The following is a 25,140-nucleotide window of genomic DNA, read 5'->3' on the forward strand; positions in this document are numbered from 1 at the left end:
AAGAAGAGACTGTTAATTAAGAATATGTAAAGGGAGAGAGATATAGTGATTTTTTTTTTTAACCTAGTAGCTCAGTGTTTAAAATTCTCACCACAGAAACAAAAGTTAGGATTATGTTCCTCCTTCTACTGAGCGGCTGTAAATCTGTATCTCTCCCAATGAAGTGAGACAGTTTGGTATCAGAACACTTCCTTACACAGGAAAAAGATCAGAGTTTCTGTCCTTCGATATTCTCGGTTGCATCAGTGTAATAATGCTGTAGTTATGCTGTGAGATTATCACCTTATGTTTGGCTCTGCAGTTGACAGGAGTGAAAATCCAGGCCTCTGGCTCATTTAGTCTGGGATGCTTATATGCACAATGCTGCCACACCTTAGGCAGCTCCAGGCACAAGTACCAATGGAACTAGGTATCCCAGTGCTTCAAAAGGCTATTGAACAGATAATGTAAATTTTATTTGTATTAAAGAATGGTTGAGGGGGACTACTCAAGCAGGGTAGAATCGTAAAGAATCATAGAATAGCTTGGATTGGAAGGGACCTCAAAGATCATCTAGTTCCAACTCCCCTGCATTGGGAAGAGTTGCCAACCACTAGATCAGACTGCTCAGAAGCCCATCAAACCTGGCCTTGAATGCCTCTGTGAACTGGGGCATCCACAACTTCTCTACACAGCCTGTTCCAGTACCTCACCACCCTGTAAGCAAAGAATTTCTAACCCAGAACAGGTTGTCCTGGACCATGCCCAGGCAGCTTTTGCATGTCACCAAGGAGAAAGACAAGTAAGCCCTCCTGGGCAACCTGAGCCAGTGCTCTATTGTCCACACAGTATAGACATATCTCTGTATTAAGAGGAAACCTCCTGTGTTTCAGTTTGTGCCCACTGCTTCTTGTCCTCGTACTGGGAATGTCTGAAAAGAGTCTGGCTCAGTCCTCTTTGCATCCTCCCTTCAGGTGTTTATGTAAACTTCTAGGAGTTCCCTGAGCCTCCTCTTCTCTGTGCTGCGGCTCTCCAGCTTCTGCAGCCTTTCCTCATAATTGAGGTGTTCCAGCTGCTTCATCATCTTAGTGGCCCTACATTGGATGTTGGAGAGCCCAGCGCTGAAACCAGTAGTCCGAGCGTGACCTGAGGAGAAAGAAAGCTCACCTCCTTCAAACTGCTGACAATGCCTTGTCTAATGCAGCCTAGGATATCATTAGTGTGCCCTTGTGGCAAACTAAGTGGCAGGGACACACTTTTGGCTCATGTTCAGCTTGACATCCCCAGGTTCATTTCTACAGAGCTGTTTTTCAGCTGGGTGGCACCCAGTATATATTGGTGCGCGGAGTTGTCCCTTCCCCAGTGCAGGAATCTGCATTTCTCCATGGTGACCTTCATGAGGTTTCTGTCAGCCTGTTTCTCCAACATGCTGAGGTTTGGATGGCAACACACCCCACAGGTATATCAACTGCTCCTCCTCATTTTGTGTCATCTGCAAATTTGCTAATGTTGTACTGTGCTACAACATCCAGATCATAAATGACAAATGTGAAACAGATCTGGATTTTGATATATGCAATACTTCACTCAGGTGCCAATAAATTGTGTGGATTCGTACCTCCTGAACCTAGATTATCTTAATGGATAATCTCTTGAAGCACAGTTGATGTTCCAGTTTCTGTGCATGTAAAACATAGACAATGTAATTTCTTTGTTACTTATGGGAATCAACAGCTTCCAAACCTGAAAAATCCAGTCTTTCCTGCACTGCAAAATTCCATTGTTTTTAACTGGGCTGAGGAATGGAGAGTAAGAAAAAATGGCTACCATGTTGAGAAGAAAACAGTATATCAGTGAAGACAAGTTATGCATCTTTCGTTCAGATCAGCTTAAGCATCAAATTCATCTTCCTAAGTTACCTCTTTGTATAGCTCTGTGACTTGATCATTTCTGCAGAAATCACCATATACTTGAATTTTAGAAGAAAGTCTTGCTGGAGGAGTTATAGAATCATTTAAGTTATTTGTAATATCCGCTGCAGAAATGTGTTGGAGTCCTCTAGTGCCAGGTCCTGCCAGAGACATGCTGTTTGGCCAGACAGACCACTTGTGTCATCTGATGTGGCAGTTCCTACATACTTGCAGCTAAGCACTGACATTGTGATACTAAAGCCCCATGGGGACTTCAGATGGCTTCTTTGATGAAAGTACCCGCTTTTAGATATGACAGAGTGTGCACTTGAGGGCTGGACAAACTATGTTTGACATCCTTGTGGACTCATTAACAGAGATCAGTACTTTTTGAGTTAAGCTTATTGTATTTTCCACTGACAACGCAACTTCAAATGCTGCTGTCTAAACTGAGAAACATCAGGCTAAGCACAGTAATGAAGTGCTCCCTCCTGGCTTGGTAGTGATTCCGGGACACAGGCTCAGTCATTATCAGTCAGAAAACACATTCTAAAATGTTTATTGCTACATTTCTTCTAGTGCAGGGGTGCAGGGGCAAACTTAAAGATGATGTTATTTGCTTGTGGATAGGATAATGGAAAAATAAATCAATTACTGACAGGTGACTGAATCCATTGATGAATAAGTCAGATACTTAATGTAAAGTGCCAGCAATGATTGCAAAGTGGAATTTCAGTGTCAGCATCTACAAAATGAATTATGAGTTATGGACATGTTCCTAAGAAATAAATTCTGTCCCTTCAGTGCCTCCGTGTCAATTTAGCTTAAGAAATGGGAAATTTAGATGCTGCTGCTGCACATCACAGTGTTATGTTGGTTTTTTTTTTTCTTTTTTTTCCTCACTGGTTTTTAAGGCCAAGACCTTTAGTGAGATTATTTAGCAAAATTGATCCCGAATGTCAGAAGGACAAGAAAGTATTTTGCAAAAGTGTGCAGTGAGACAGAGCAAGGGACTGGCACACTACTTAAATGAAAACAAAACATACAGTTGCTGCATTGTGCTGTAGGGTGGCTCTGGCCACCACATGCTAAGCAGTTCCCATGTTGAGAGAACTGATATGTTGCTCTGCTGTACTGACCACAATTCAGAATAGAACCAGTGTGGACTTTAAGACATGAAATGTGAAAGGCAAAGCTGTAAGAAGCAAGTTTCTTCTGTTAAAGTAGAGGAATCAATACTCCTTGTGCCTTGATGAAACTCTGCAATCAAGTAGATGCTCAGACTATAGCAGCAGTATAACAAATACAGCTTAATTTCCATAGCTCTTCTTTGTGTAGAGATATTATTTTGATGGCAATTCACACAATGCTCAGTTGGATAATGTGGAACAATATTCAAGCTGTAGCCCTCTTTCACTTGTACACTTACTGATTGAATAAGTGATTTGATAACACTCAGAAATATTCAGAATGTGGATTTACGTCCTGAAAAATCATTGGGATCCTTTTAATTATACCATAAATTACTTTGCCTGAGCTTGCTGAGAGAAATGAGAGGTGTGATTGGTAAGAATCTGAGCTGGACTGAACTATGGCTTTATCAGAACAAGTAAAACCAAAATTCTTTCATTTAAAAAAATGTGCAAAGCCAAAATAACTAGATGAAAATAAAAAGTGCGGTGGAAACCATTTGAACAATCCCCTGCCATCTTTAAAATGGTCTTTAAAAAGCATATTTATGTAACTGAGGACATTAATAATCCTGAATGGATTAAACATTTTATGTCTGCATGCCATAACATCTCAATTTCTTCCTTGATGCTAGTACAGCAGTATGAATTGGGATTATGAAGGCACATTTATTAAAATAAACCTAAACATTAGTGGTCAAAAGATCACTCAGCCTCTGCAAAGTACAGTTAACTAAATAATGTTGAAAAATGCCTTCTATAATGGATGTCCTCAGGAATTTCATGTTGATGATGATGATGATTATTATTTTTCAATGAACCAAGTGCTTTTAATTGGTTGAGGCTTTTCCCAGGGAACATTTTAATTTTTCTCCCAATTTTAAATTGTGTCTCTAGAAGATATCTGATGCTGGAGCGCAACATACGAGGCTAAAGTCTTCAGGATTCCTGGGCAGCTTCCAAGGAACCATTAAAAAAAAAAAAAAAAAAAAAAAAAGAACAATGTTTGAATTCCTCAAGTTGGTTTTCACTGAAAATAAGATTTTTAAATGGACTCTCTCTTGCAATGTAAATTAGAAATTTGAATAATTCACCGAAACGTCGTGACTGTATATCATATGGGATTTTCAGCTTCTTGCTGCCCTCCTGTGGATGAAATTAATAATTACATGGCCAACAAAGGCAGGGGAAAAAGTATTGGCGTACTGCCTTAGTAGAAAGTAAATTCCAGATTAATGATTGATTGTTTTACAAATGATTGCTGATTCCTTTTCCGACACCAAGCTGAGTGGTGCAGTCGATACACTGGAAAGAAGGGAAGCCATCCAGAGGGACCTGGACAGGCTGGAGAAGTGGGTCCATGAAAACCTAATGAGTTCAGTAAGGCCAAGTGCAGGGTGCTGCTCTTGGGTCGGGGCAATCCCAGGTATTTATACAAACTGAGGGAAGAGCTCCTGCAGAGCAGCCCTGCGGAGAAGGACTTGGGGGTCCTGGTGAATGAGAAGCTGGACATGAGCCAGCAGTGTGTGCTTGCAGCCCGGAAGGCCAACTGTGTTCTGGGCTGCATTAAAAAAGGGGTGGCCAGCAGGGAGAGGGAGGTGATTGTATCCCTCTACTCAGCTCTTTGAGACCCCATCTGCAGAACTGCGTCCAGGCCTGGGCTCCCAGTACAGGAAGGATGTGGAGCTCGTGGAGCGGGTCTAGAGGAGGGCCACTAAGATGATTATGGGGCTGGAGCACCTCTCCTGTGAAGAAAGGTTGAGGGAAGTGGGATTGTTTAGCTTGGAGAAGGCTCCAGGCTGTGGCCTTCCAGTACTTGAAAGAGCGTATAAACAGGAGAGGGAACAGCTGTTTATAAGGTTGGATATGAAAAGGGGGTATGGTTTTAAATTGAGACAGGGGAGGTTTAGGTTGGATATTAGGAGGAAGTTTTTCACACAGACACAGAGAGTGGTGATGCACTGGAGCAGGTTGCCCAAGGAGGCTGTGGATGCCCCATCCCTGGAGGCATTCAAGGCCAGGCTGGATGTGGTTCTGGGCAGCCTGATCTGGTGATTGGTGACCCTGCACATAGCAGGGGGGTTGAAACTAGATGATCATTTCAGTCCTTTTCAACCCAAGCCATTCTATGATTCTATGATGATTCTATGATTCTCAAGAAAACCGTTGAAATCAGGCAAGTCAGATTTAATCTTTGTCACGCTTCTCTGTAAAATGTAGGCAACAGCTGAACCACGAAATGGATGGTTGTGTAGATAATAAAGTGTATTGAAATCCCTAGCAGAAAGCCAGACAGAAAAGCAAAAGAGCTTTATGGAGTGTATTGCTGATAGACAAAGCTAGAAGTCTATTAGCAGTTAGATTGGTTGGCTGACCGATGAGTTCCAGGATGACAGAGAACATGGAAGTTAATCTAATGAAACCCTGTAAGTGCAAACATACAGGATTGGACTATCACACAGAATGCTGAATAATTTTTGGTTCTTCTTCTCTGTCGCCACTGCAGAGGATGGATAGATGGATTAAAGAGTTGTCTTCAACCTTAGATCCAAGGAATTCCTGGATTTTTAGCTCATGTCAAATTGCTTTGAGTATATATATAATTGCTTTGCATATATATGTACAAGAAGTTATGAAATTACCTGAAATTAATGAAAGTGAATAAAAAACAGAAGCAAAAGCAAAGCAGAAGGTTCCAGGCAGGCTTGTGAAATACGGCACCTGCATTCTCACTTTATCCTTTAACCACTTAAGCCCACTTTCTAAAACAATTTCAGTTCTGCGTTTGTTCTTTCCAGCCCCAAAATTTTGAGAGGCAACATCACTTGTAACACAGTTGGTATTACGTAGAAAGACAGGAATTTCACCCTGGAGACTGCTGCATGATTTGTTAGAATTTTTCACATCAGAATTTTAAATAGCACTATGTAACAGAGCAATGTTCTTCATGTAATTTTTTTGGTCTGAAAATACATAGTAGTATTTTAAGCACACTGTGGAGTTCAGAACTGGAGAACTGTAGGTCTTGTATTCTAAATGTCTTTGACGCTGCTCACAGTCTCATACAGAACTGTCACCATCTGGCTGGGCTGTGCTAAAACATGGACGGAGCTACACACATTTTCTAGAGACCAGATTTGAGATAGTAATAGCACTGTTGTTTGTAATTGTAAGTACATTCAGAAGATGCCTGGCTGAATCTGGATATATCTGTCTATGTGTTCTATTGCAGGACTCACACCTCTTGATTCCTTGGGGTTGGGTTTTTGCCTGAGTTTTGGAGAATTGCCAACTTGTAACTCAGCTTTGTGAGTCACATCTTTCCTTCTACATTGGGCTTTATAAAAATGTGATGTCCAGACTTTAGAGAACCAGGACTTATGTTTGTGGTTTTCACCTACAATTTCAATATATATTTTTGGAGTTGCACCTGTGTAAATGAAAAGTGGTGCAATCAGGTTTAAAATAAACAAGTCAGTGTAACAGCAGGACAGATTAATAAATGACTACAGATTTCCATGCTATAATGAACCATCTGTGATCCTCTAAGATGTATTCCTGCTGTTGTTAATCAGAAGCCCTCATCCCATATACACATAATAGAAACATGCAGAGTTCTAAGAAAATAAAGTGAACATTTCATCCAGGAGCTTTAAAGGAATGGTATAGTTTAGTTTTGGTTAATTTAGATCCCTTAGAAAACAGTGGTTATTATTTATAACTTTACCTATGATACTTTTTTCCCACAAGACTAGTATTGTTCAAGTGAATGTTACTAGAAACATATTTTAAATAAAAAGTAAGGAAACAAACAAAAGCAAAAACCCAGAACAAACACTTTTGAATTTTGATGTTGCAAAGCTTATCAATATTTTACAAGTCTCTTAAAAACCGCTTGAGGAAGTCATATTTTTATAGAAGAAATGAGGAAAAGGCAAAGTTGATCTGTTAAATTAGGGTATATTAATTCCCTTTGTTTCAATATTTACTACACTCAATCTTCTCTGCAGAGCTATCAGTGTGTATGAGTCTATATAACAACCTAGGTAGGCTGGCAGTCTGAAATAAATGTTTCAGTCTTCCTATACCTTTCAGGAGGATTATTTCTTTTCAGTTACATGTGGGTTTATTTTTAATTTTTATTTTTTGAAGTGCACATTTAGTAATTTCTGTTTAAATGTTTTGTAAATACTATAAATCAGCACAAACATAAATGAGTTCCAATTGATCAGTTAAAAAAATGATCAAACTTAACACTGTGGTTTAAAACAGTCACTTAAGCCTAGTTCATTCAGTGATTAGTATTTAATCTGATCAATAATTCTTCAACCAAATCATTGGTACTATCAATAGAAACAGTTTAATTTCTTTCATTTTAAGCATGCATGTAGTGTGCATTCATTCAGTATTGGATAATAGTAAGAAAATAGTAAGAAAAAATACAACTTATAAAAATATAACTTCAGTGATGACTTCCAAAGCCTGTAATATGCAAGCAATGCTGTTGACTCTATCAATCCTCTTTCGTGCTTTGCAGCTTGTGCTCTGCCCTCTAGTGATTGCATGGATAGCAAAGTTGGTTACTCATTTCACTCCTGTGAGAAAATAGATTTTATTTAAGTAGTTCTTTGGCACCGTAGCAATTCACTTCTGCTAACTTACTTAAATTAATGTAAAGGGATTCAATTTATTTAGTTAACAGAATAACCTGAGAAATCTCTTAACATTATATATTAATGACCAATGAATATTAATTGTACCTGCTATTTCTTCCTCTGCAATGCTCAGGAACACGTGCTAAGCAGTGCAGAGTCACATTCCAGACTTCAACATTTCACACAGAAGGATAGCATTTTCTGTGAATTCACACCATCGGTATCTATGTCAGTGACCTTAAATATTGTCAATTTCACAGTTTTAATGTCCTTATATTTTTTACTGAGATGCTTGTGAAGCGCTGGCACAAGCTGCCCAGAGAAGCAGTGGTGCCCCATTTCTGGAGGCGCTCAAGGCCAGGTTGGACGGGAACCAGAGTAGCCTGAGCTGGTGGGAGAAAGCCCTGCCCATGGCAGGGGTTGGGGCTGGGTGGGCTTTAAAGTCCTTCCAACCCAAACCATTTGTTGATTCTATGATCTGTGAATGGGGAGATAATTGAAGCTTATGGTTTCACACACAGAAATGGAGATACGAAAGAGTTGGATCGATTTACATTTATACTGAGATCAAGACTGCAGGCTAACCCAATTAACACTGCACAGCTTTACTTGTAGTCCAGTATGGACTATGTGAATTACTCTATTTGCAAAGTTGGGAACTTAAAACAGCAGCAACTCCTTGAAAAGCAAGGAAGAAAAAGATCAGGTATGCATTTCTATCTTAAGCAAACAAACAAACAGACAAAAATGATAAAGAAAGCACCAGCAAGTTCTGGCTTGCTTCAGTTTTTATCAGTTGGTTTAGTTCCTCAGGACATCCCAGCTGTAAAATACCAGAGATAAATCTAAAAACAACATGAATCTCCTGTGTCTAGTACTACAGTGGTTTATTTGCATGAAATTTAAAACCAAGATAAGGTTGCAACTAACTGGTTACAACTCAGACACTTTTGGCCTAGAAACAGCTCAAGAGGAAGATTTTCTTGCTTTGTTTCCAGTGACCAGCCCAGGAAAAGGTTCACACATTACTTCAGAACAGGTATTCCTTCTCCAGAAGCAAACATAGAGGAAGGGAAGGAAAAGGAAGGGAAAGGAAGGGAAGGGAAGGGCAAGGAAGGGCAAGGAAGGGAAAGAGGGAAGGGAAAGATGTGCAAGTTATTATGTACAGAGCAGCCACAGCAAAGCAGAGAGCACTTTCCGGATTGGATTGGTTCTGTGCGGAAAATTTAGGAATGAAATGCTGCTTTCGCACGTTCTCCGGGCAGCTCCCCGCCCAGCAGCCGGGGAGCGCAGCATCGCCGTCCTCCCGCAGGAGGGCAGCAGCAGCGCGCGGCTCCTGGGCTGCTGAGACGGCGGCCGCCTCTCGAGGTGGAGAGGGGGCTTATTTCTGCTCCCAGAGGTGGGAAATTTTGCTCAGGACGCATTGCGGTGTTATATGTTAAACCAGATATGATATACCCGGTAAACGATGCGGTCGGTGTGGCTGATTTAGGTTGATTTGTGCTCATAAATCAAGTACGCTCAGATATGGGGTTTTCTCCTATACTAAGTTGATGTATTTCTGCAAACTCTGCTATCTAGGTGGTTTTACAAGTGCGCTTTTGGGGAAAACTCCTCCTGTGTGTCTCCAGTATTGTTACACGTTAAGAAAAAAACAACAAATACAAACACACAGTAAACCTTCTTCTACAGAGAAGTGTAATACTACTTTTTAATGTCTTTATCAGTGAGGGATGATGGGATTGAGTGCACACTCAGCAAGTTTGCTGACGGCACCAAGCTGTGTGGTGCAGTTGTCACAATAGGAAGGAGAGATGCCATCCAGAGGAACCTGAACAGGCTTGAAAAGTGGCCCCATGTGGACTGAATTATGTTCAACAAGGCCATGAGCAAGGTGCTCACTTGGACTGGGGCAATCCCAGATGTGTGTACAGACTGGGAGAAGAACTCACTGAGATCAACCTTGCTAAGAAGGATTTGGAGATCCTGCTCTTTCCAAAAATCTGGACATAAGCCAGCAGTATGTGCTTGCAGCCTAGTAGCCAACTGTATTCTGGGCTGCATCAAAAGAAGGGTGGCCAGCAGTGAGGAGGGGGTTGTTGCCCTCTACTCTGTAAGAGGTACTCTTATAAGGCCCCATTTGAGAATTGCGTTCAGGCCTGGGGCCACCAGCACAGGAAGGATGTGGAGATGTTGGAGCAGGTCCAGAGGACACCATGAAGGTGGGCTGGAGTGCTTCTGCGTTGAAGACAGGCTGAGGGAGCTGAACTTGCTTTGCTTGAAGAGGGCTCCAGGGAGACATCAGTGCAGCATTTCAGTACTGAAAGGGAGCTTATAAACAGGAGGGAAATCAGTTTTCTACACAGATAGTCAGTGATAGGACAAGGGGGAATGATTTTAAACTAAAAAAAGAGAGTTTTAGATTGGATGTCAGAAAGAAGTTTTTCACTGTGTGACTGGTAAGGCGCTGGCACAAGCTGTCCAGGGAAGATGTGAATGCCCCATTCCTATATCCTCTCTAGAACAGAGATCACATTCCAGTGTTTTGAGATTCTTTCTTCCTGAGCAGGAGTGAAAAAATCAAGAGCAGATGTGAGGCTTTTCTCTCCTTTGTGCATCTTTGCTTCCTTCCCTTTGAACTGCCATCACCAGCTTTAGTCATTTCCAGCAGTAAAATGCTGGGCTTTGGGATAAACACATACTGAAAAGCAACCCACAGTTCCTCTCTTCCTCTCCACTTTTACATTTTATTATTCTTATTTTTTTTTAAGTGCACATATACTGGACAATATCTCATGTTATTGCTACATCTAATACGTTTACCAGGAAAAAAATCCTGAGCTTTTCCAGCAAGTGCATTTCACAGGCTTCTGTTTATCAAATAGTGTTCCTGTCTGCTTCCACCTCCCTCAATCTCTGATGCTGGAAATCAACTGCAGACCCTGACTGCAGCCCTTTAGTTGAACTTCTTAGTAATATCTACCTATCTAACTCAAAACTTTTTAGATTAGATTAAATTAGTTAGATAGATGTACTATCTAACTTGTGCAGCTCTACCAGATAGGAATTAAGTACCGAAATGCCTTTGAGAATTTGGCTTTTAAAGCAAGAATTTAAGGGCCACGCACAGATTACAAAGCTAATAATGATTAGTCTTGAAGTAAAAAACAATCTAATAATTTATAAGAATTATTACTTACTCCAATGGATCGAATTAAATAGCTTTGCAAGCCATCCTGGTAGATCTTGCTGGCTATGTACAGGGCACACTCTTTGAAGTCAGTGCAGGTAGAGACCTCTTCTCTTTGTAGGTGCACCCTTGGTTTCAAAGTTGAGGATCATGTTTTTAAGTTTGGTGATTTCTGTTTCAGCTCCAACTTCGGATAAATACTTCAGTCATGCTAGTTTTGTTATCAATCTATAATTATCTGGAGTACTGTGTCCATGTCTGGAGTCCCCAGTACAAGAAAGACAGGGAGCTGTTGGAGAGGCTCCAGAAGAGGGCCACAAAGATGATCAGGGACTGGAACACCTCCCCTACAAAGACAGGCTGAGGGAGCTGGCCTTGTTTAGCCTGGAGAAAAGAAGGCTGCAGAGTGACCTCATTGCAGCCTTTCAATACCTAAAGGGAGTCTACAAACAGGAAGGGAATCAACTCTTTCAAAGGGTTGATAACAGCAGAACAAGGGGAGATGGTTTTAATTTGAGGGAGGGAAGATTTAGGTTGAATGTCGGGGGAAGTCTTTGCAGAGAGAGTGGTGAGGTGCTGGAACAGGCTGCCCAGAGAAGTTGTGGATGCCCGGTCCCTGGAGGTGTTCAAGGCCAGATTGGATGGGGCCCTGGGCAGCTTGGTCTAGTATTAAATGTGGAAGTTGGTGGCCCTGCATGTGGCAGGAGGGTTGGAGATTCATGATACTTGAGGTCCCTTCCAACCCTGGCCATTCTGTGATTCTGTGATTCTGTAAACCAGCTTTGCTAAGGAATCAATCTGTTGGGTGAAACATAGCTGAAGTGGAAAACAACTACTTTCTCATCCCATGTCCTTGCTCTACCCCAGGCTTTGTGCAGATTATCTTTGTCAGTCATATTCCTTCAGTGTGGAAAGAGGTATTGCAGGGAAGACAGTCAATGTTCTATAAGAAGTTCATGCTGAATGGGCAAGAGACAGTGGTCACAAGATGCAATAGGAGAAATTCCAGATGGATATAAGGAAAAAATAATCACTGTGAAGGTGGTCAACACTGGATGAGGTACTAGAGAAGCTGTAGTATCTCCATCTTTGGGGGTATTCAGAACTCAAATAGTGGTGGTCCTATGCAAGCAGATCTGATTTTGAAGTTACCCAGCTCTAAGAGGAGGCTTGAATCAATTACATCCAAAAATGTCTTTTATACTATGTCTTGCTGAGATTTCCATTATTTTAATCAGCTTATCTCATTAATGTAACAAGAATTCAATACAAAATCTCCATCTTTCCCCCCAAAAGAACACTTTTTAAATTGTGTTGAATTGGTTCAAGGAATGGTCTGCTGAGTACTGGAGGCAGGGTAAGTGAGGTGGAGGGGCTGGGGAAGCAAAATGGAAGGCAATAAAATCAAAAAGGGCAGGAGTGCAGCAGGAAGGAGACAGCAAGTTGTCTGTGACAGATGCAGGAGGACAAACTATATCTGGTTTGGTCTAAATTTATAGTGCAATGCATAGGCAACACCTGACCTCACAGGAAGCCTTGTGGTATAGTAAACTTATACAAATATATGAATAAGCGTGAGTCATGACAGTGGTTTTATCCTGGATCAAAGTTTTATCTATTACTGAGGTGTTTTTCTTCCAGAATAAAGAATTTTCAAATGGGAAGTATTGTGCTGTTGAACTACAGCCTGAGTATGTTACCTTCTTCTTGCTGCTGCTTTGCTGACTGCACACTCAGGTAAACCAGATGATCACAATCCCAAAGACTTGGTTGATATTATATCATATATCTTTGAGAACTATGTCCCTAATGAAGGTAGAAATGGCTAAAATTTTCTTCTTGTACTCAGAACTTAACATTTTACCATGTTTCTACAAAGACATTGTACATATTTGGTTAGGTGGACAGTCACCCTGATCTCCCCTCTTAGTTTACCCAGCTGCATTTTTTTATGCTTATCCAGTATTGATAAGTTCATCGTCATTTATCTTTAATTAGCTTGGAATGAAAATATGAGGAAATGTATGTAAGGAGAAGATGTTTCACAGATGGTGCTGGGATAAAGCTACCTTTACAATGAACTGTTTAGGAGTCTTGTTATTTGAAATAACATTTAATAAAGTTGATCATAGAAAGTAAATGTTATTGAATTCCCATGAAGCTGAGGCTTCTTTCACCCTTGCTGTGTGATGTTTTTCTTCGCACCAAATCTTGTTTTTCTGTACCTGTTGCTAAACACTTATCCCATTATAATCAGAAAAGCAATATCTTATAAGCGTATTCATATCTGAGTTAATACAGGTTTAAGAAAAAGCAGGCAGAGCTATATAAAGTTGCTTGTGTTTAACTGTCGATTAACTGTGTAAAGGATTTAGTGGAAGGAAACACCACAGAAATATTCTCATACTCTGTATCAGCTTCTGAGGTACAATTCAGCAGCAATACAAAAAGAACTGCAAATGAAATATGAAGCACCTCCCCAGTCACAGGCGTGCCAGGGGCTGGGTGCTGCTGAGGTGCTAATTGAAGGCATCACTTGCTTGGCATGCATGACACCAGAAAGGGGGAAGCATATGATGCAGGTGGGATTTGGTAAATGTGTATTTTGGTTTCATTCTTATTATCGTATGAAGTAAGAGGGAGCATCGTCGTTTATATTCTGAGACAAAAATCCTCTCACATCTGCTAGGCATTTGTCATAGGAATGAGAAAAGACAAAGCTCTTCTTAGGAATAACATGAAATTGTTTCTCCAGATTCCCCCTAGATATAAAAATAGCTTTGTGCTACAAATACCACCACATCAGCAAAATTATTTAAGAAAGGAAGGGCGATTTGGCCAAAAAAGGGTCACTATTACCCCAAGGCACAATTTTGTTCAGATACTTTCTACTTTTATTTAGTAGAAAATAAGGAGAGGACAATCTTATGTGAAATAAAGATAAATAAAGAAACCTCAGTCTACTCAGAATCAGAGTTTCTAAAAGGAAGAGTAGGCTATTTTCACAATGAAAATCCTCTTGATATTTAATGTTCAGTGAATTCATCAGATAAACATTATGTGAAACTTTTAAATATGCACACGTTATTCATTGCAGGTTATAGAAAATGCTTGAGCTTTAGAATAATGCATAGAAGTTTCAAAAGATTCAGTTGTCAGTTATTTAAACAATTCTCCAGAAACACACATCCAGGAAAAAAAGAAAAACAACATTCTCTGCTGGAAAGTCTAGCAAGGATCTGTTCAGTGTTGCCCAAATTCCTAATGACATTTCTGAAAATATTTTTTTTTACTCTGCCACCACCTGTTCTCCATCAGCATTTCTTCCTTTCCCTTAATTCTGTGATGGTGTGGTTAGATAAACAGAGCTGAGCTAGTCTGACTCTGAAATTGGTCTTGGCAGCAAGCTGTGAGGTTGGCTCAGTTCTCCATTTAAACTATGCCCTGGCCATGACACCTCTTCTCTATAATTTCCATTTTATTTTTGTCCTTCTCCAGAATTGTTGCCTTTGCCTTCTCACTGGATTCGCATCAGTTGCTGTGGACTCAAACATTACTCACATTTTTGCTTAGCAGTTGAATGCCTAAAATAGCTACTGTTTAAAGACTTTTATTGAAACTAAGAGCTAACACAGTTATGAAATAATTGCCAGAGTAACTGCCCTGTGACACATTATGGGTAATGTGCTATATGCTAATTTTTGTCCATGATCAGTGTACCTATCTATAATTCATATTTTTCACCACAAATTTACTATTCTTTAATAAATATTGTTAAATGTTATGTTTTTATTGAAGAAATTCTGTTTTCATCATTGCTTTGTAGCATGACTTTTTTCAGTGTAGTTCAGATATTTGACTTCATAGAAGATGTGCTGAATTACTGGGTTAGATTGAAATAATGGTAATGTAGAGTCCAACCACACTAATTTTAAAAAAGAGAGTACCAGACTCACCAAGATTTATTTTTTTTCCGTCACTTTCATTTTAATAACAGAGGCACATTGGTAAATAGAATCATTCAGTCAATTTTGGCAACAAATATTAATTACATTTAAGATTAAGGATCACGAACTATTCCTTTATTTTAATCAGAATTTTAATGAAAAAACTTCACTGATGATTTTATTGCTTTAATTATTTAAGTCACTCACTTTGATATACATTACAGCCATCTGTTTCACTTCTAATTTCCCCATACTCCCTTCTGCTATGATTTTTTTTTTTACGATATATGATTATCTATTTCACTCACTCGTTGTTAACATAATCAAAGATAGTGAGATTCACAAAAAGGCGTTGGGGTTGTGATATTCTTTACAATATCTAATATTGATGTCCTCAAGAAGACTAGCACACATAGTAGAACCCAAGTAAGTGGGCCTTCTTTTCCATCCAGTTTGGGATGAAAAAACGAGTGTGCTTTCAGTTGCAATTCTTGACTTGGGCAGGTCTCTTCTTCCCCACTAACCAAGTACAGCAAAAAGGTTCTTGCTTTTACTTATATCTTGGTAACCGTCAACCTCCTATATGGTATCCTCCTGTGCACTGCGCTAACATAAGCTCGATTCATTTCTCATCATAATTCCACTTCTCTAGGCTCCTATCTGTCTGAAGTCTAATGGCTTAGTTTTGACTTTCTCTGTCCCTTAGAGATCAGACCAATGCTGTACATTTTGATGGCCTCATTACCTCAGAAAATCTCAACTGAGAATTGCGTTTGAATTTAGATCATGACTGATATATTTTGGTAAACCTCAGCTGATAAGTAAGAAAAGCTGAAAACTGCTATGTATTGTCAGTGTGGCACACAAAAATGAAGTTGTAACCTTGGCAATCTGCTTGATGCTATTTAACTACCACAAAGACTACAACACAAATTTATTTAGCACAGAACTGGCCTTATAATATCTTGGACAGCTATTGCTCACTTTCTCCCCTTGGAATGTATTCTTAAGAAATTTTTAATCGTTTCATGTCCGTCTTCCTTTGAGAAAGATCAGAGATTTGGAGATCTATCATACCTTCTTTAAATTTTTACCTCTTCTTGGGATATGATTTTTTTAAAAAACCTTAGGAGTAGAAAAGGCAGAACTCAGATAATTAAGCCAAATGTTTTTCAAATGTTACAAACTGCCTATACAATTAATTTTCAATTGCAGGCAAATTGACCTCAGCAGGTTTCCATGGAAGAGGTTTTCCAGTTGCAAATTATCTGACTCTTGAGGAGTATAGTCCACAATGCTCTCAATGTTGTACATGAACGATGCTTGTATTTTATTTACAATTACATTTGATAATTACCACCCTACTTTAAATACTAATTCAGCAATGACTTATAGTTTTTAAGCCTGAAAGTGTTTCAGAGTGGCTATCAGAAAATGAGTGTTTTCTCAGTTGGAGATTAGAATTATCTCACAGTTGTATTTCAGCACATGTGCCTAGAGAGATACACATTATTTTCATTCTCTTTTAAATTATATTGAAAAGGTAAAAATTATAACCAGGTGGGAATTGCTCTCCTGCTCCCATCTGGAAAGCATAAGTGTTGATTTAATTAAAGGAACTTACTGATATTATTTTTATTCTTTCCTTCCTGCCTGCCACTCTGGTTATGCTGACTATTACAATATAACATTTTACTGAATCTGGATTTGAAATTATTCATAGCTTACCCATTCCCTACAAGAAAAGATTAAGATCTGAGATAATGTTTAGGAAGCTATTAAAATCTTGTCATTTATAATGGCACAAAATGAGCAGCAATGTTCCTACTTTCCAGGTTTAATAGTTTCATACAAGCACTGTGATGGGTAATGTTACGTCTTCTGGTGTTCATCTGAAGCATGTGCAGAATAAAGCCATTTAGGTGTCTTTACAGCCTTATCTGACCAGTGAAGGAAATGGTCCCTAGAAAGGTACATAAGGGCTTTTTCCTTGTAATTCAAAATGGTGAACATGTGGCATTAAAAGTGTTGGCATCTGCTACATCCTTTTCTGTAAGAAGATTCTCACACTGGCGGTGTAAATATTTTGGCAAGTACCACAATCCTCAAATTTTTATGAATCTCACACTCTTCAATGAAATTAACAAGAGATAGTGTAGAGGCATAAATATTTAAGATGGGAATATCAGCATAGGATGATGTAATAGTATTAATATTAAAGATGGGAGCATCTATTTAAATACCAAAATTTACATTGATTTATGATGAAACTGTGAGGTCTCAGTTCAGACTTGTTATGATGAAGTCACTGAATTTGTCAATTAATGGACTTGAGAAGATGACAACTGTGCTAAAACAGAACTTCAGCTATATCCAAATATTACTGCAGAAATAAAAGATGATAATATAAATTCAATATACTGATCATATATCAAATTCAATCTTGCTGCTGGGTATTTGCTTCATAGCTTACATTATAGGTACTCAAAGGTAGGTTTTGCAACAGCATGGTTTGCAATAATGGAATTTTTGCTTTGTAGCTGTATCATGCTTTCCTCAGCTGCAAGTTTGGGACTGGGATTTTCAAACAGCATGGGAAAAAATCTTGTTTCTCTAAGTGAGAAGACAGCATTACATGCAACTGACTGAAACACACAGTAAACTGCTCATACTCTTGCACTGAAAAAACCAAAGACCATTCTCTGTCCCTTAACCCAGTGGCAGGACGTGGCTGTATTCATGCTACTGAGACATCTTTAGCTCCACGTGGTGCTCTGTGGCCCTAAGACAAATGAATAATAATGTTTTCAGTTTGAAGTATCTGAAATAATGTGAAGGCTGAGTTGCCTTACACTGGAGAGTATTTGTTGTTTGCCCTGGAGAACAATATGAGTAAAAGGATTTAAAGTGCAATGGTATAATTTGGGAGGACAGTACAGGATTGAAATCAGGTAGACACTTTTCTATAGCATATATTGGAAATAGCTCCAGCTGTGCATATTTCTGCAAGCATATCAGTGACTCTCTGGAAAAGTGTTAGGTGATGAAGACAGAGAATCTTTTGAGGAGCACACTAATGTGAGCATTTTGGATAATTGCAGGGCAGAGCTTCAACCAGAGCCTGTGCCTTTATTTACCAGCACAGGCATAGCCTAAGGGCTTGATTAACTCAAAATAAGACTCTCTGGTGTGTCTCATTTGCTAAGTGAAGGAGAGCAGATGACTCCAAGAAACGCTACTTCAGAAATATAAGTGATACCACAAATGTGTTCAGATCTCCTCCTCTGTACACAGTTGTTCGTAAACTTTGATGTTTTCTTCTATTTATATTTATCTTCTGTTTATGTTTTATGAAGTTTCAGGTTACATCATCAAGGATGTTGTAAAAAATCATTTGAGGACTGGTGCTTTTATAGCCTGAATATCTGCTGAATTGTCGCCTGTGAGTGAGGGGCGTGTTGGCGGTGCAAATGGCTTTCCAGTCCCAAATTCTCAAGGTCTGTGCACCTTCTGTTTCAGAGTGGGTTAATGAACCCATATCCTAACTTACTTTTCTAGTCATTTGCACGTGCATAAGCATATGACAGGACCTGTCACTTTTATATTTGGTCTGATCTGTGAGAATTTATTAGAAATCTGACAACTCTGAGGCTGCCGCTTTCCTTGGGTGATGGGGTGAGGGAGTTATTTGAGAAAGCATTGTGAAAGAGAGATGTTCAAAACAAAATAGTTCTGGGTAAAAATAGGTTGGAGAGAATGATCTGAATGATTTGCTGGCTGATTATATGAAACTACCCTGCATTGTCTCAGCCATCTCACTTCAATTTTAGGTGAATAGAAGTGACAATAAAAAATGTGCAAATTGCAAGTACCAATTTTTCTGAATACTTTTAAGAGTGAACAGACATGTCTGCAGTAATTCTCATTGCAGAGAAGAGAAAAGAAACCTAGAAAGAATTTTCATAAGGAGTGGAAGAAATAGCCCATATTAGTGGTAAATGTACCAAGCTGTCATCACAAACCAATTTTCACTGCCTTGAATGTAATTAACCTGTTAACACATTGTGGCTGGAGAGACAAGGGATTTTAAATAGGTTGCATTCCTAGCTCTTTTTCTTACTAATTTTTTTTTTTTTAATCCTCTCCTTTTGGTTTTATCTGCAAGATACTCAAAGTTCATCTGCAAGATACTCAAAGTTCATTTGCAAAGCATTTAAGAGCTTCTATTCTGAAGGCTTAAGCAGCCTTTCACTGGCTCTTAGAGTGAATTCATTTGCTCGTGGTACAAGGCCCAGATATGCACAGAACTTCTTTATACTAAGGAGCCTTATTGCCCTCAAGATAAAACAAACAAACCCAAACCCTTTCTCCCCTGATTTGCATGTAAGGAAAACTCCTAACTATAAGAAAACTTAGTATTTTGCTTTCAGAACATTATTCTTTTAGCAAGCCTACCTCTGAGATGATTTGTGGCAACTACCTACAGAATTTGTGAGCTCTGTGCAAAACTATGAACTCTGTATTTAACATGACCAAACTGCCAACTGCATTTTGGATACACAGCCTTTCACCTTTTCTGCTGTCTTATCGTTTCATATCAACTGCAGTCATGAAAGTGCATGAAATAGAGAAACTTGGCAATTCAAATGCAAGTGTCCTGAAGAACAAGATAGCTCTTCTGAGAAAGGGCCAGAAAGACAAGCTTGCCATGACAGAGACCAGTGGCTCCCTAGAGGGGCTTGTGAGGCTGCCTGGCTGAGGGATTGAAGGCTGCTATAGGCTAATCACTGAGTCATTTCTCAGCTACGTCCTGATTAAGGGCTGTGCCACAGAATCCAAGAAGTAGGATGGATTTTCTGAGTATGTCCTTGTACTGCTGTGTTTTAGCAAAGCTTATGACATACAGGAATATTTTAAACTGGTAGAAGTTGGACCTGGAAGGTCCTACCTCATATCCACAGCTCTGCAAGTAACAGGTAGATGGAAACAACAACCTTTCACTGAGAACAACATGCATGTATATTCTCTAACAGTAATGCTGGAAAGGAAATTTCCTATTTGCTTTGACTTTGTAGTCACCGTCTCTGGCTCTGCTCCTATTTGTATCTCTGCAAATTTGGCCATTTCAATGGAAAAATTAAAATTTATGTAATTGACAGTTGTATCAATTATACACCAGAAGGTCTTGTTCTTCACTATTTCATAAAAAAAACCTCTCCAAACAGCCATTGCAACTCTTATCACGCTTGGATTCTGTTTTTGTTCAAAACAGTATTTCTGTATTACTCTAAAGACATTTTATTTCTATTGTACTGCTCTGAGAGACTGACAGTTGCAGTTTTTAAGCAAGACCAACTAGCCTGGGTCTCTGAAAATTTCTGACTTTATAAAGATTTAGACAACCAACTTGATTAAGCCTGTTTGAAAATCTGCAGAGCACTTCTATCTTTAAACATGTAAATAACTACAAAAGCCTGCTTTATATAAATGCCTTTTACAAGACTAAATTAAGCACCTATGTAATTTAGATTTCTTAGAAATTAGTATTTTCGGTGTACAAAGGCAAAAGATTCAGGACCTGTCCTAACAGTCTCTTTTGTTCACAAAACTTCTTATGACCGATACTTTAAAAATCAGCATCAACTAACTGTGATTTATACTTGACTAAATTGGAGCTGGTTAAAAGTTCCCATTCTTCACTGCTTATGAAACTTTATCCTTTAGTTTGAGTATGGGATGTTATAGGTCTGTGTTTCACTGCATGTTTTTTAGTGCAAACACCAAACTATTGTGTGGTTTTTTTTTTCTTTTTGAAGATTTTGGCAGACAAACCAACTAGACATTCATACAATTTTTTTGTTCATTGAGAAGGAGTAGTGCCTTCTCCTGAAGACCTTGAAGCCAAAGATGGAGTTCTCTTGCACTGTGGATTCCTGCTGGATCCTTTTGTTCTGTCTTGAATGATTTGACTCTCAGTTATTAGCTAAGCATAAAACCACTAAAAGCAAAAGAAGTATTAAATAAAATTAAATTCAGTCTCACTAGAAACATATTCTTGTGCCATTCAAATAGTGGGAATTTTCCACTTGGTACAGTAAGAAATTTGACAGGAACCTTTTACAGTGGTTACATTGCTGCATTTCATTTGTCTTATATGAAAATGAAATAATACCTATATTTGTGTTAGCATGCTTTATGAATTAAATGTGAAGTCCAGAGCCTCATGTTCAACTCTCAAGTTCCTTTATCAACCGACTGTTTCAATAGAAACCTCTGTTTTTGTGTGTCCCTTAAGTGCTCATTTGCTCTGTGCTTTGTTTTACCTCCATCCACATTAATTTAAGACCAAGAGGAAAGGGAATTGCTGCTACACAGCTTACTTAAATTTTATTGTTTGCAAATTCTGATTCTTGCCTTTTTGGTACAATGGAAATATACATACTTTTTTGCTGATGTCTGCTAGTATTACACATCTATTATGGCTATCAAAAATTCTGTGTTTATGCATAAGAAAATCCTTTGGTCTGATGTTATAAAGGAGTAGGGCTGGCATCAAAGGCATAAAATATGGAAAAATAAAATAAACCAATTAGAAGTTAATTTGATTGTCTTTACAAATTTCAGCTACATTCATGGGATTGTATGGCATAAAACGTTTCACTGAATGACATTACAAGCATCTAAGCCAGCTACAAGGTCCCGTCTCAGACTGTTTTCAGCATAAAGGCGTGATATACATGCCCTCTGAGCCACCGAATTATCTTCCTCATAACCAGTACCATTCACATAAGTGGACAAGTATATTGCATGTACATAAAGTGAAGCCACCAGGGACAATGGCTGAACTCAGCCTTACTAAGTAAGATTTCTTTCTCCTCTGACTTAAAATATAGCAAAATAAACAGCAGACTACTTTGTGCTTTCAGATGGGATTCATCAGACTTACTTGAGCTTGTCCAGAAATGAAACATCTGGTTGAAGATATTTTTTCAGCTTATTCAGGGCTGAAATGAATCATTGTCAAGAAGTACATACACCTCCAGCAGGTGATTCATCCCTTGCCAGGGTAAGTACATGATACAGATGTGAAGAAGTGCTGCTGAGAGGTTCCTGACTTTCCAGAGGCTCTCGAGGGAAACTAGATAACTAGTGTTCTTTCATATGTAGTGTACTTCTAGATGTCTAAAGTTAGTGAAATGAATCTCTGCCAAACTGACCAAAGAAAAGCATGGTAATGATATTAGACTACAAAGAGCCTACCTCCTTGCTTATGAAACACAAAGGTAACAAAAGGATTTGAAGCTAGTCCAGGTTTATCTATTGCCCCTTTTTTGCTAGGGCTCTGGGCTCTGCAGGAAGCAGTTAAGCACCTCCAGTCTCAGGGAGGGTCTTAGGGTCAAAACCTAATGAGCCAGAAAAGAACCAGCCCAATAATTGAAACGATTCATCTATGCAAAGTTGCTATGAAAGATTTCTGTTCACTGAAATCTGAAGTAAAATCTCTACATATTCCAGCACCATTTATTCACCATTCCCAATCCCCTAAAGCACCATTATTCTACTATTCCATGCTCAGCTGCCAAGCTGAATGTGAGGGTATATTCCTGTGCACCAAAATATGCTGAAATTAAGTTAAGGGTATGATTTGCTACAGTTCATTGGATTCAGGAAATGTGAAATTATTCTGAAATCACATGCGTGACTCACTACTTTATGCTCAGGTGCTGAGACTCCCTTGAGGATTGAGTGCAAAGGCTGTATAGGCAGGTACAATGGAGACAAGGTAAGAGAGAGAAAAAGCAAAACTGAACAAACAGTGCACCTACGGGGTCTTCGCTGACTTTCAGATATCTGTTTTCTGTGCCAAATCTCTACAATTACTGCAGCACGCTACAGGTTCAGGTCCATTTCCTTTAAATAAATAAAAGAACATAGGTCTCTATTTTCTAGAGAATTTCCAAGCTCAGACTTAAGGAAGCTTGGACAATTTTAAATATTATTTAGGCAACAAACGAACAAATTTCTACCAACTGGGAAAGGCCCACTATGTTCTTCTATCGTCTTTGCTTCAAACACAGTGTGGGAGAGGTCAGATTTGTATGGCATTTCTGCTGTCAAACATAGTCCAGCAAATGATTACTGAAAGTGGTGCTCTTGTCACTGAGGTGGAATCAGAAACACCTTCTTCACAGCTACAGAGAGGATTGTGGTTGAATTTCTGAGAAATACATTGGTTGCTCACTTGTGACATTTGGGTGAAACAGTTATTTAAAATAATATTTTTATTGTGGAAAATGGTATTTTATCAAGATTAACAGATACCTCTGGAAAATGTGTTTTTTGGGGGACACCCACCCCTTTGACTGTGTTTACTCTGACTATTTTCATTTAGTTTCGATTTTTTTTCCAGAATTTGAAATAGTTTATTTCTTTCTTTCATACTATCAGCTTGAATGGCTGCTGACACATATGTTTTCCTTTTTCTTAATTGATGGTGGCCATTCTTATCATTCCAGCTGTTAATGTCATTTCATGGCATGAATTTTTACATACACAGATTCCCTTATGTCTACACTGTTTAGGACAAAGAGACTCATTCTTCTGTTGAGTGAATCTTCTGAGCAGTTGAGTCCAGTTTACCTTCCCCCTTCTGCTGCAAGAAAACATAACGAACATCCTTGCTATTCTTCTCATTCTTGTGTATGTTTTTAAATCAAAGACGGGGGGAGGAAATACTGTTTGCAGCGAGAAATAATGTCCCGAATGCTTATATAGATAGATAAAACACTGGTTCACCAGAGAGCATTAGTAACCAACCAGTTATCTGTTTATTCAAACATTCACCCTCTATGGGTATCCTTGAAAGTTTTTGTAGTTTATTTCCATTCCAATCTTAAGATTTGAGTCATAAAGATGGTGCAAAATGTAGACATGACAAAGCTGATTAATGTCAAAGTACACTTATAAAAGGATGAACTTCCATCAAAGGAACAAGATACCCATTATTTTTTGGATTTCTCCAGTTTATTTGATTTAGATATCTGATAGCAATAAATTCATTTTTGTTATTTATATATATTATTTTTTTTCTGCAAGCAAGCCAGAAATGCTACAATAACTTTTTCTCTAGCATACTAAGGGTCCTGATTGTAAGCAGTTCCAAAAACGAGGCTTTGGAAAATACAAACTAAGACAAACGTTCAGTATTTTTTCTTGAGTCATATTAATCAAGTTGCTTCTTAAAGAATAACTTCTGAAGACACATAACCAGATAAGTTTTTCATGTTGTCTCTCTCTCTTTTTTTAATTTAAATCTTCTAGCTTTAGTGACTGTTGAGGAAGGTTTCACTGAAACACACATCAAAAAGATAAGCAGAAGTAGAGAAATAGAAATATTGCACAGTGAGCCTTCTAAGATCTGTTTTTTTGTTGTTATACAACATGTATTTTGATTGCTAAGGATAGGCAAGAAGGAAAACAACTGAAAGCCAACTATAACATCATCTAATCAAAACAAATCTTCCAGATCTGGCACTGTCTGGATTTGGGCCAGGAACAGCAACAAAAATGCATTACTGGCAGTGATATATGACCTCAGCTACCAGTGGACAGAGGGGAGACATTTCCTCTCATCATTCTCGATTTCTTGAAACATTTCTTTCTGATGGCCATTAGATAATGCCCTTTCACTTGAAAGGAGAGTCAGGCCCTTGGCTACAGCATAGAATGGATAAAAACCTACTAAGAATGCAACATACAAGAACTTCTTGGGAGACTAAGACCATGCTCCTCTACTGGCTGACTCTCAAAAAGAGATTTTTCCCCAGAATTATTCCATATTTGGATAAGACCATTCCATGGATGAGGTTGGGTCTCTGCATGATTAAGATGATGCTGGCTGGGTCAAGAGAAGGACTCGGGGAGGCTCAAATAATTTCCTTTTCCTGAAAGCCACTCAGTTTTCACAGTTGGTACTGTGTAACTACGTTACACAGCACTAAGATTAATACTTTGTATAATTTTTAATGGTCTTAGAAATTTAATTCAATTTTGAAAGACTTTGTCTGGCATCATACTTTTTTGTGTAGTTTAGAACTGTGATATATACATATATAAGAAGAATTTGATACTGAAAATGTGACAAATCTGTAAGGGTTAGTGTTTCTTTCTCATCATCATTTGTTGCCTCCTGCAAAATTCGACTTATAAAATTCACAATACAAGGATCAGTTTGTCATTTTGATACAAGTTGTAGCAGTGTTAAGCTTG

General features: G+C 38.7%; 1 long non-coding RNA gene across 1 annotated transcript in view; it reads left to right on the forward strand.

Moving 5' to 3' along the window:
• LOC146545530 (uncharacterized) overlaps positions 1 to 25,140 on the forward strand; it is a 52,550-nt gene that overhangs the window by 25,044 nt on the left and 2,366 nt on the right. The window contains exon 4 of the long non-coding RNA XR_014887702.1: positions 21,798 to 21,937. This is a non-coding gene — a long non-coding RNA (uncharacterized LOC146545530). The remainder of the gene's footprint in view (positions 1 to 21,797; positions 21,938 to 25,140) is intronic.

Source organism: Meleagris gallopavo, chromosome 1, assembly GCF_905368555.1.
Source record: "Meleagris gallopavo chromosome 1, MGAL_WU_HG_1.1, whole genome shotgun sequence".
Lineage (NCBI taxonomy): Eukaryota > Metazoa > Chordata > Aves > Galliformes > Phasianidae > Meleagris > Meleagris gallopavo.